At 38.2% G+C, this 10,939-nt stretch overlaps 1 protein-coding gene across 3 annotated transcripts in view; it reads right to left on the bottom strand.

The window, feature by feature from the left end:
- NEBL (nebulette) overlaps positions 1–10,939 on the bottom strand; it is a 463,302-nt gene that overhangs the window by 152,154 nt on the left and 300,209 nt on the right. The window lies entirely within an intron of this gene.

The raw sequence follows: 10,939 nt of genomic DNA, 5'->3' as shown, positions 1-10,939 counted from the left end.
AAAAAAAAATCTTAAACAACCATAACTACACAAAACAGAAAACTTTCAATTAAAAAAAATAAAAAATTATTGAAAACTAAAATAATTTTCAAATTGGTTAAAGGGGAGATCAAATGTTAAGATATTACATTTTAATCAAACTACATGTGCCATAATCTATTTTAATGCTCTGTCTGATAGCAAAGCTATTGACTCCCTGGACTAGGATCACAAGAAATTCACAGGAGGCTTAATCCACATGTGCACCCTGCAAATGGCTTTTGGGCTTCCACTGTCATCCATAGTTCTCTGAAAACCAGGTGTGCACACTTTAAACCCTGATATCGTCCCCTCCTTTGGATCTGGATGCTGTTATTTACAATCCTTGGATAACACAGGCTAGTATGCTTCTTTCACGTGCACTTAGTCGACACCTCACTTAGATGGCTGCTTGTTTGAAGATAAGCTTTTAAGACCCCCATTGCTATTCTTGCTGATGACCAGGAACCATCTGGTTTTTTCACCACACTTTGCTATGGCACCCATATCTTCAGTGATCTCTTCATGAGGGTGCGTGTTGAGTAGGGCCATGTCATAAGAACTAATTGTTCTTAGATTGGGGCTAAAATTAATCACAAACCTAAAATCCATTCATATATCTATATGGTTTATGTCTCTGGTTCTATATGGCTTATATGTTTTTATATGTTTCTATATGGTCTATATGTCTCTGGTTCACTTTAGAGACATCATTATTTTATGATAGAAAACAAAATGCATCATGCCTACCAGACTAATGCATGTCATATAAAAGTAAAGAGACCATTAAAATAGGAAATATGTGATAGTCCCAGGGCACCATTCACTGTTTTCCCTGTTGTAGGGGCTGTCAAATCAGTTCCAATTCATAGCGACCAGATTTACAAACAAAGCACTGCCTAGTCCTGTACCACAATGGTTCTTATGTCTGAGCCAATCTACGCAGCCACTATGTCAATACAACTGGCTCAAGGTCTTGCTCTTTTTCACAGCCTGCTACTTTACCAAGCATGATGTCCTTCTCCAGGAACTGGTCTCTGCTGACAACATTGACAAAATAGGTGAGACAAAGTCTCGCCATCTTGCCTCTAAGGAGCATTCTTTATGTACTTCTTCCAAGACAGTTTTGTTTTCCTTTGGCTGTCCATGCTACTGTCAGTATTCTTCACCAAACCACACTTCAAATGCAGTGATTCTTCTTTAGCCTTCTTTATACAATGTCCAACTTTCACATGCAAATGAGGCCATTGAAAAAAACCAAGCTTAAATCGGGTACGCCTTAGCCCTCAAAGTAACATCCATTCATTCCTTTCAGCACTTTAAAGACATCTTCTGCAGCAGATTTACAAAGGTATCCAACACAATGAGTCATTTAATCTATTGCTTCCATGAGCATTGAGACCATTCACAGGCATGGTCAAAGCAAGAGATCTGAATCAAAGTCCAACGCCCACCACGTCCATAACCTTGGGATCATAGTCACGTGCTTCTTCTCACACTGTAAGTCCAAAGAAGTATGTTGGTTCCATATATCTGCTACTGTTGAGTTTGAGGGAAAGCCCAGTTAGTGGGGTTTCCACATAGAATCCTTCTGGTGTAGGATAGGAAGGATGTTGGACACTTGGGAAGGACAGAGTCTAAAGTCCCAGTAGTCTATAAGCACAACCTGGGTCACCAAGGGCTGGAAAGAAACTAGGTCAAAGGTGTCTGAGATAGTTAAAGTTTATTGTGCCAACCTGGCCGATAAACACATGTGGGGTTAATTGAAGAGTGGAGAGAGAAATGGCTCGGTGAGACTCACCTTTCTAGTTCTCAGATGTCTTGCTTTCTGATAGTTGGACCAGGGTGCAGCTGCCTTAGCCACTTCCCTGCTTCAGCTGGCAAGGCTCACTTCCTGCAAGACATTCCGAGTAGAAACCACATGGACCTACCCTGATGCAGCCCTGGAGCAGCTATGTAGAGACCCCTGCCAGTGGTGAGATGCTTACACCGATTCACCTTTCCTCCTGCAGTCGGCATCACTGCGTGTGTTTTGTGGGATGCAGGAGGACTTTGTAGATTGGTGTCGGATATATGGGTTCATGTTGGATTGTGGGCTTGGGCAGCACTGGGTTGGGATGTTTTCTTGATGTGCACTTACCCTTAATATAAAACCCTCTCTTATACATGAGTTTCTGTGGATTTGTTTCTCTAAAGTACCCAGACTAACACAGTGTCCCATTAGGAACATCATACTGGGTATATTCTCCCCTTGGGTTCTATGTAATTATTGTCAAGCATTTTTTTTTCTAATGGGAGGTTGCACCACCCAGTTTATCCACCAGCAAAAGTGGGTCACCTACCCCTCTCCTCATCTTGACCTGAACTTCCAGTAAGGGACATTTATCACTCCTGTGGGAGTGTCTGTTGATTTGGGGTGACCTTAGTACAATGTTTTATGGCAGCAACTGCATAAAACAGTTGCTCCCCACATCTGCAGAAACTGACCCCAATTGAGGGGAGGCACCTTCTGTGGAAGTGCTTTTTAAGAGACACGTATCAAAGGGGTGATAAATGGTTTATGGGTACTGGGCAGGCTCTCTACCTCACTGCTTACTAGACCAGACAAGAAGATTAAATGACCTTAGGGCAGAGCTTGCCTTTGTCTTGGTGTTTATCTTTGTATTAATGGACTCAAGCACTATTTGTCTTTTGTGATTGATCTACATCACCCAATATAATGCTTTCACAGATCCATCTATGTCATGAGGTTTCGTAGTTTAATCACTGGGTTTTAGGCATGCATAGTAGTACACTGAGTGTGTGTGTGTGTGTGTGTGTGTGTGTATACCAGAGTTCCTTTATCCATTCTTCTACTGATGGGCATTTGGGTTGTTTCTAGCTTCTTGTATTGTGAACTGTGCTGCAATGAACATGGGAGCGCGCATGCTGTTCATGTTCTGTGTCTTATTTCCTTGAGGTATATTACCCAGCAAAGGTATTGCTGGGTCATATGGCATTTCTGTTGCCAGTTGTTTTAGGCATCTCTCTGTTTCTTTTCACAATAGGTGCACATATTTACAAGCCCACCAGCAGTGTATACGTGTTCCAGTCTCATCACACTATCCTCCAGCATTTGTTCCTGTTTTTCCAAATTGGGATACCATTGTGGGTGTAAGATGATAGCTCATTGTTTTGATTTCCATCTCCTGGATGACTAGTGATCATGAGAATTTACTCATGCATTTGTTAGCGGGTCTAGGGTCATCTCTTGTGAATTGTCTATTCATCTCCAGTGGTCTACCTTTTAATAGAAGTATTTGTTTTCTAATTGAGGTGTTGCATAATTCAATAGATTTTAGTAACTAGTCCCCTGTCCATTGTGTTTTTACTAAAGACAATTTTTGTTCCCAATTCATGGGCTCTCGTTTTGCTCTTGGATGCACATAAGTGTTTTATTTTTCATAAGTCCTGGTCATCTATTGTGTCTTCCACTGTGTCTGCTTTCTTTATTATATTTGGTACTCCGTGTATGCCTTGCAATAGGGCCCTTAAGTTTGTCCCAATTTTCTCATCAATGATCCTGATAGCACTGGGATTTACAATTTTAGGCCTCTAATTCACCTCGAGTTCATTTTTGTGCATGTGGTGAGGTATGGGTCCGTTTATTCTTCTGCAAATGGAGATCTGATCTTTCCAGCACTATTTGTCAAAGGTGTCCCTTTCCCATGTAATGCTTTTTAGTCATCTGTCAAAAATCAATCGCCTGTCGATGGATGCTTTTAATTCTGTGTTTTCTATCCTGTTCCATTGGTCTATGTATCTATTATTGTACCAATAGAAGGCTGTTTTGATGACTATATAGTAGCTATTGAGGTCAGGTAGCACAAGGTCCCCTAATTCATTGTTCTTTCTTGGGTAAAGGGAGACATCGGGCAGTGTAAAACATGACAAATAATAATAATTTATAAATTATCAAAGGTTCGTGAGGGAGGGAGAGGAAGGAGTGGAAAAAATGAGGAACTGATACCAAAGGCTCAAGTAGAGAGCAAATATTTTGAGAATGATGATTGCAACAAATGCACAGATGTGCTTGACACGATGGATGGATGGATGGATTGTGATGAGATGTATGAGCTCCCCAATAAAATGTTTTTTTTTTTAAAGGAAGAAGTTATTTGCTTGACCTGGGCCTCTTACCTCTTTATATGAAGTCAGTAATTAATTTTTCCCTTTCTTTAAAAAATGAAGTTAGGGTTTGGATCAGAATTATGTTGTATTTATAGATTGCTTTAGGTGGTATTAACATCTTCACAATATTATGTCTTCCTATTCATGAACACAGGATAGTCTTCCATTTGTGTAGGTCTCTTTTGGTTTCCTGTAATAATGTCTTGATGTTTTCTTTGTACAGGTGTTTTGTTTCTTTAGTTAGGTCTATCCCTAGGTGCTTCATCTTTATTTGGCTATTATAAATGGTATTGTATCCCTGATGTCATTATCAGAGTTCTGTTCACAGATATATAGAAATCTGATTAATTTCTGTTTGATAATCTTGTATCCTGTTACTTTACGAAATCTCTCAATTGTTTCCAACAGTCTTCTTGTGAACTTTGGGTTATCTGTATATAAAATCATATTGTCTCAAACAGGGAGGCTTCACATCTTCTATGTATTTGTATATATCCAATTGTATTCCTTTGACTTATTGCTGTTATCTAATGGTTGAAACTAAGACTTCCAGCACTATATTGATTAAGATTGGTGATAAGGTGCACCCTTGTCTAGTTCTCATTTCCACTGTAAATGTTTTCAGTTTTTTCCCATTGAGCATGATATAGCCTGTTAGGTTGTCCCTACTATTCCTATTTTATGGAGTGTTTTATCAGAAATTGGTGTTGGATATTGTCAAATGTTTTTTCTATATCAATTGATATGACCATGTCTTCTTATTTTTATCTTATTTCTGTGGTAGATTACATTGATTGATTGTCAAATGTTGAACAATCCTTGCATCCCTGGTATAAATCTTATTTAGTCACAGTGAATGTTTTCGGTTTTCTTTTTTTTTTAATTTGTTGTTGCATTCTATTGGCCAGAATCTTGTTGAGAAGTTTTGCATCTATGTTCATAAGGGACATTGTCTGCAGGTGGTCTGTCTTCGTGGGACCTTTGCCTGGTTTGGGTACTAGGGTGATGCTCGCTTCATAGAATGAGTTTGGGAGTTGCTGGTCCCTTTTTATACTCTGAAATAGTCTGTGTGGCATTAATGACAGCCCTTCTCTATTTGGTAATATTACTCTGTGAAACCATTTGGTTCTGGGCTTTCCTTGGTTGGAAGTTTCTTGATGAGCTTTTCTATTTCATCCTTTGTTATGGGTCTGTGGAGGTTTTCTACATCCATCTGCATTCAGTTGGACAGATGGTGTATCTGGAGGTATTTGTCCACTTCTAGAGTGTCAAACTTGTTGGTCTCTCGTAGTAATGTGTTGTTATTCTTTTTTGTTTATTTGGATTTGTTGTGATGTCATCCTTTTCATCTCTAATTCTCAAGAGTCGCATTTTATCTTTATTTTCCTGTTAAGTTTACCAGCAGCTTGCCAATTTGTGAATCTTTAAAAAAAAAAAAACAACTTCCTGTGTTATGAAATTCTTCCCATCATTTTTCTGTATTTCAATTTATTTATTTCTGCTAGCATCTTTATGATTTCTTTCTTCTGTTGTTAGAGAGTACATGTTCTTGTTCTAGTTGCTGGAGGTGCTGTGTTAATGTGTTTATTTTGGACTTCTCCTTTTTCATGTGAGCACTGACCGCTATAAATTGCCTTCTGATCACTACTTTTGCACTGCATGAGAAGGGTCCCAGGGCCTTATTCTAAACTCTGCTCTGCTACTGACCTGATGGGTTGGTTATCAATAGGTCATTTAAGACCTTTGGCTCTCTTTCCATCTTCACATATATAAAAATATCAGCCAGTGTTTCCAGTTCTAGGATTGCATAACTACCAAACTCATCTACCATTTACTTCTTGTTGTTGTCAGAGGGGAAGATAACTGATGTTGAGTATGAAGCCCTGTGATATCGTATCTGGTGATCTATTCAAAAATTCCTGAAAAGTCAATAGTACAAGGAGTCTCAAATTGAAGCTCAAACAGGTACCCTGATTTTCTTAAAAGTAGCATTAGCAGAACTTGAGTAAGATATTCCATATGTTTGGGAATGGAGCACAACTCTCATGCTCATTCAATACTATGACATTACCTGGCTTCAATCTATGTTTTATAAAAACGACCACTGGATTCTGACTATCTGTTATGTGCTAAAAATCAAGATAGGATCATAACCTAAGTAGGTGTGACTGAATGGCTAATAAAGTATAGGACTTTAAAACAATCCATTCTCATGGACATCAAGTGTGTTCAGTAGTGATAAAGACACAGCCTTCAAACAACTGCAATGACATTTCATAGTCTAGTTAGAAGCTGGAATATCTAACCCAACACACACATACATGCAACTATGGATCAGTAGAAGTGGATTCCGTATGCACATAAAATGGGGCTGTATCCCCAAGGTACAGGAGCTAGTCAGTGATGTAGCGATGCTTAGTCTATTCATGGCTCTGTGTTTCAGAATCGATATAAGCATAATCAGCGGGAAATTAAATTCTGATAGAGCCAAGAGTGTGGCTTTGAAAAGCTTTTAAGCATTTATCTCTACAGTGATCTCATGGGGACTTAAAGCTTGCTTTTTAAGCACCAACACTGTTCAAAGCCCTAAAAAGCAGATATTTATCATTGCATTCAATCTGTTGCAAAAATTTCTTGGCAGCTTGACTCAATATAAGAAAATAAAGTTTTCATGTCATTGCAAAAGGGGAAAGAAATGATTTTAAGCACTACCTTATCTCTCAGTCAGTTTAATTAGCATGCTCTCTTATGGCTATAATAATTTTTATTATTCTTCACATTAATAATTTTTATTCTTTAAATGCTAATATAAATGTGAAAAATTAAAATAATAAACTAGATGGCCAATACTACTTTATCACCATTCATTAAGATTTAAATTTTCAGTTATATTACCAACTCCCAAATGAATGCTCTGACTGTGGTTTATAAGAGAAACAAATTAATGGGACTCTGGAAACACAGATGTATATTTCTCTTATATGATTCTAAATCATTTAATATTTGATTTAAAATATCATCATGTGAACTACTTTGAGAGCCATTACAATGAAGACTGAGCAACTGTTAAAATCGGATGAACGGGAAGAGAAAACTTACGTTAAAGCTTTGTTTTAGACAAATGTTAAAATTAGCTCAGGCATGGACATATTGAGTCTACAATGGAATTGTTACAGGTGCTGGACCCAGCTATCAGATATGCACAGTAGTCATCAGATCACAAAACCAAACTCGCTGCCATTGAGTCAGTGCCAACTCATAACAACCCTGTAAGCCAGAGAAGAACTACTTCTCTAGGCTTCTGAGACTGTAACTGTTTCTGGAAGTAGAAAACCTCATCTTTCTTATTCGGAGTAGCTAGTGGTTTCAAACTGTTGACCTTGCAGTTAGCAGCCCAGTGCATAACCACGTCTCCACCAAGGTTCCTTGGTCAAGATTAGAGAGAACACTAATACAGCCTAGAGTGTAGAGCACCTCGGACAAACCTTGGAGGCAGTAAACTGAGAATGAGTCTAAAAAATGTGAAAAATGAGTCTCTGAAAAAAAAGTAATTTGCTCCCTAAAAACACTGCCGATCTTCCACACTGTACATAGGAAAAAGGACTCTCATGAAATAAGGGTTTCAGAGATAAGAAAACACTTGCTCTTCTAAGTTTCTTAATAATCCTCAACAATGAAACTTCTTGTCATGAAATGATTCATCATGACTCTTAGAGAGACTGCTGTATGAATTACAAACCTGGACTACATACAAGTTTGTTATCTGCCCCAAAGGGCTATTTAAACCTTCTATATACTCATGCTTGCTTTTACAAACAAATGATCAGTTTACTAGAAATAACAAACGCCATAAAAATCAAATGTTTGAACTATTTTATGTGGAACTATTGCTGGAGTTGATTGATCAAACGTTTTAATTTCATTTTTTTCAATGTTTTAATTTTCAACACCACATGGCTTTTCTTAGTGGTCAATATCAATTTGTTAATTTTATTTTAGTAATGTGCTTCCAGATATTGAACCACCCTTGCTTTCCTGGGTCACCTCTGCTCCCCTATATATATCAGTACACATGTATTAATTACAATTACTATTTTATTTTATGAGCTTCTTACTGTTCTATACCAACTTTTATACCTTTGAAAATGGTAGTTTCATGAAAACTAGGCCAGACTAATCCATAAAGCTACAGCAGTCGTGTCATTTAAGTGACCTGCTCTGACTGTGCTCAAGGTTCAGTCTCTTAGGAGACCATGGAGCACCTGGCCTATCCATCCAGCTACAACTCAGTAGACCTGTAGCAGGCCCTTGCTTTGGGGAGAGGAAAGGCCTAGGGCATTTGGTAACCAATAGGAATGTGTTCTACGAGCTTAAACTAAGAAATCTTGAGCTCCAGGTACATGCTGCTGCACCTCAGACCAGTAGGCCCAGGTCAGTGGCTGGTTTTCCACCATATGCTCAGAAGCAGGCTAAGAAAGCGAGTATTCAGAGAAAAGCAGAGACCTGAAACTACATAATGTCCAGAACACAGTGCAAGAGATTTATTTCTAATAATGTCTAAAGTCCATCGGACGTCATCTAGCCTCACATTTTGTCACTGTTTTCTATGAAATTACTTAGTAGCCTTCCTAAAAAAAAACCCTTTTCCTTCAGCCATTCCTTAAAATAAAACATCCTTGTTGGAGATAATATGTATCCATCACAAGCGATTTTGTTATAAAGCAAATTACTTAACAATGCTTTTCAGCATTTTCCTTGGTTAAACCAATGTTTAAAATTTTTTAATTTCCCCTGAGTAAATGTGGGAGAAAGACTGGGCTTTTTCTCCCATAAACAGTTACCGTCTCAGAAACCCACAGGGCGAGTGAGAGAAATGTGGGGAATGTATTTATTTATTTTATGAAAAAACAATTCTATTTTGTTTTCCAGTTTTAGTCGCACAATGTTCTCAAGTAGGTTTCAAATTTAGTAATAATTTAATCAGACTGGGCTACAGATGATGGGCCCATCCAAACAGAGATGCTTCAAAACTTAAAAGACATGTGAACGTGAATCAAAATAATGAAACCGGAGATGTTAAATAAGCCAGGTAGTTTCAGAGCAATGTTCACGTACATTGAAGGCTCTACCTTTCAAGATTGACTTTTCATATGTTTTCATAGCAAGAGTTATTATTGCATCGTTCACAGCAATAATTTAATAAATGGAAAAAGTGAACCTATCATCATACTATTTTACTCACAAACCTTTCAGAAAATTTACATACGAAAGGCATAGGGCATTAGATTTTTAAGGTGAATGTTTTAAATCAGATTTGTAAGCTAATGGACTATATTAACATCCAGAGAGTAAATAAACATTCTAATTCCTTTCCAAATGTTATCACAGACATATCACTTAGTTGCACTGCACAGTAAGACATGAAAGGTGGTTGTTATTCTGTGGTAAACCTTCATCAACTAAGTCATCCCTCACTTCAGATTGGGCTAGTCTTGGCTTTCACAGAAGCGGAACACAATGACTCCCAGGGTAATGTAACCATTCATCTAGTTTGATGAGTGCAGAACGTAAAACTTCCAGAACTGGAGGCAAGAACGGTTGCTTCTGTAATTCCCAACGTCTTAGTCTACACGAGTCTGAAATGCATCTATAGCTGAAACAACTGCAAAAGCGGGGGTCAGAGGGACGCAACGGGGGAACCGATCACAATGATCGACACAGAACCACCACGGCCGCCCCTCCCAAGGGGATGGACAACAGAAAAGTGAAGGGAGACAGTGGTCAGTGTAAGACATGAAAAAAATAATCATTTATAAATTATCAAGGGATCATGAGGGAGGTAGGGTGGGGGAAATGAGCTGCTACCAAGGGCTCAAGTAAAAAGAAAATGTTGTGAAAATGATGGTGGCAACATATGTACAAATGTGCTCGACAAAACAGGTGTATTTATGGATCGTGATAAGAACAATAAGAGCCCCCAATAAAATGATTTTTTAAAAAGAAGAAGCTATACATTTAGAAATTGAATCACAACATAGAAAGATCTCTATTTCTATTGTGAAATCTTTCTTGGATAGCTCTGGAGGAAAAATTTAGTGTTTGAAAACACTTCCTTGATTAAAATATTATAACAACTTCTTGGTATAAAACCAACCTCCTCACTGAGACTCCTTGAAGCAAGACACTATTTTAGACGCTGCCACAAAGCGGATGGATTCGGATACTGAAAAGGGAAATATGCTTTCCACCCTGTGGTGTCATGCAGGGAAAAGCAGCCGAATATATACTCTTTCCTTCCCCAACCCCCCCACACTTATTTTTTAATCTTAAAATGTAAGGAAGGAAACTACTAATTTTTTGATTTATTGTAACACGGGAATGAAATTTACACACAAACATAGGATATACGGAAGAAAGGTGCTCAAACTTAAATCCCCCCCTAGTATTGAGTGCACTAAACCATGAGCTCCAGATGAAGGTAACTGATCTAGTCTAATAGTATAGCCCACGTAAAACGGGAGCAAAACTAATAAAAAATATTAGCATTCGGTAAAGTTAAAAATCATCTCATAAATCCAAAATCTACTTTTTCTCTCTCTCTTTCCCAGCACACACACACACACACACACACAACCCCACTTAAAATGTTCTGGGGAAACACTGTCCTTTGTCACCTTTGTTAGCATCTAGTATTTAACCACATGCAACCTGGGCTCTTTCCATAAAAGTCACTAGTGTGATACTCTCACAC

The sequence above is a fragment of the Echinops telfairi genome, unplaced genomic scaffold (genome assembly GCF_000313985.2).
Source record: "Echinops telfairi isolate 266 unplaced genomic scaffold, ASM31398v2 ScPeMD7_7461;HRSCAF=8499, whole genome shotgun sequence".
Lineage (NCBI taxonomy): Eukaryota > Metazoa > Chordata > Mammalia > Afrosoricida > Tenrecidae > Echinops > Echinops telfairi.
Note: the sequence above shows the minus strand (reverse complement) of the source record. Positions and strands in the feature narration are given on the sequence as shown.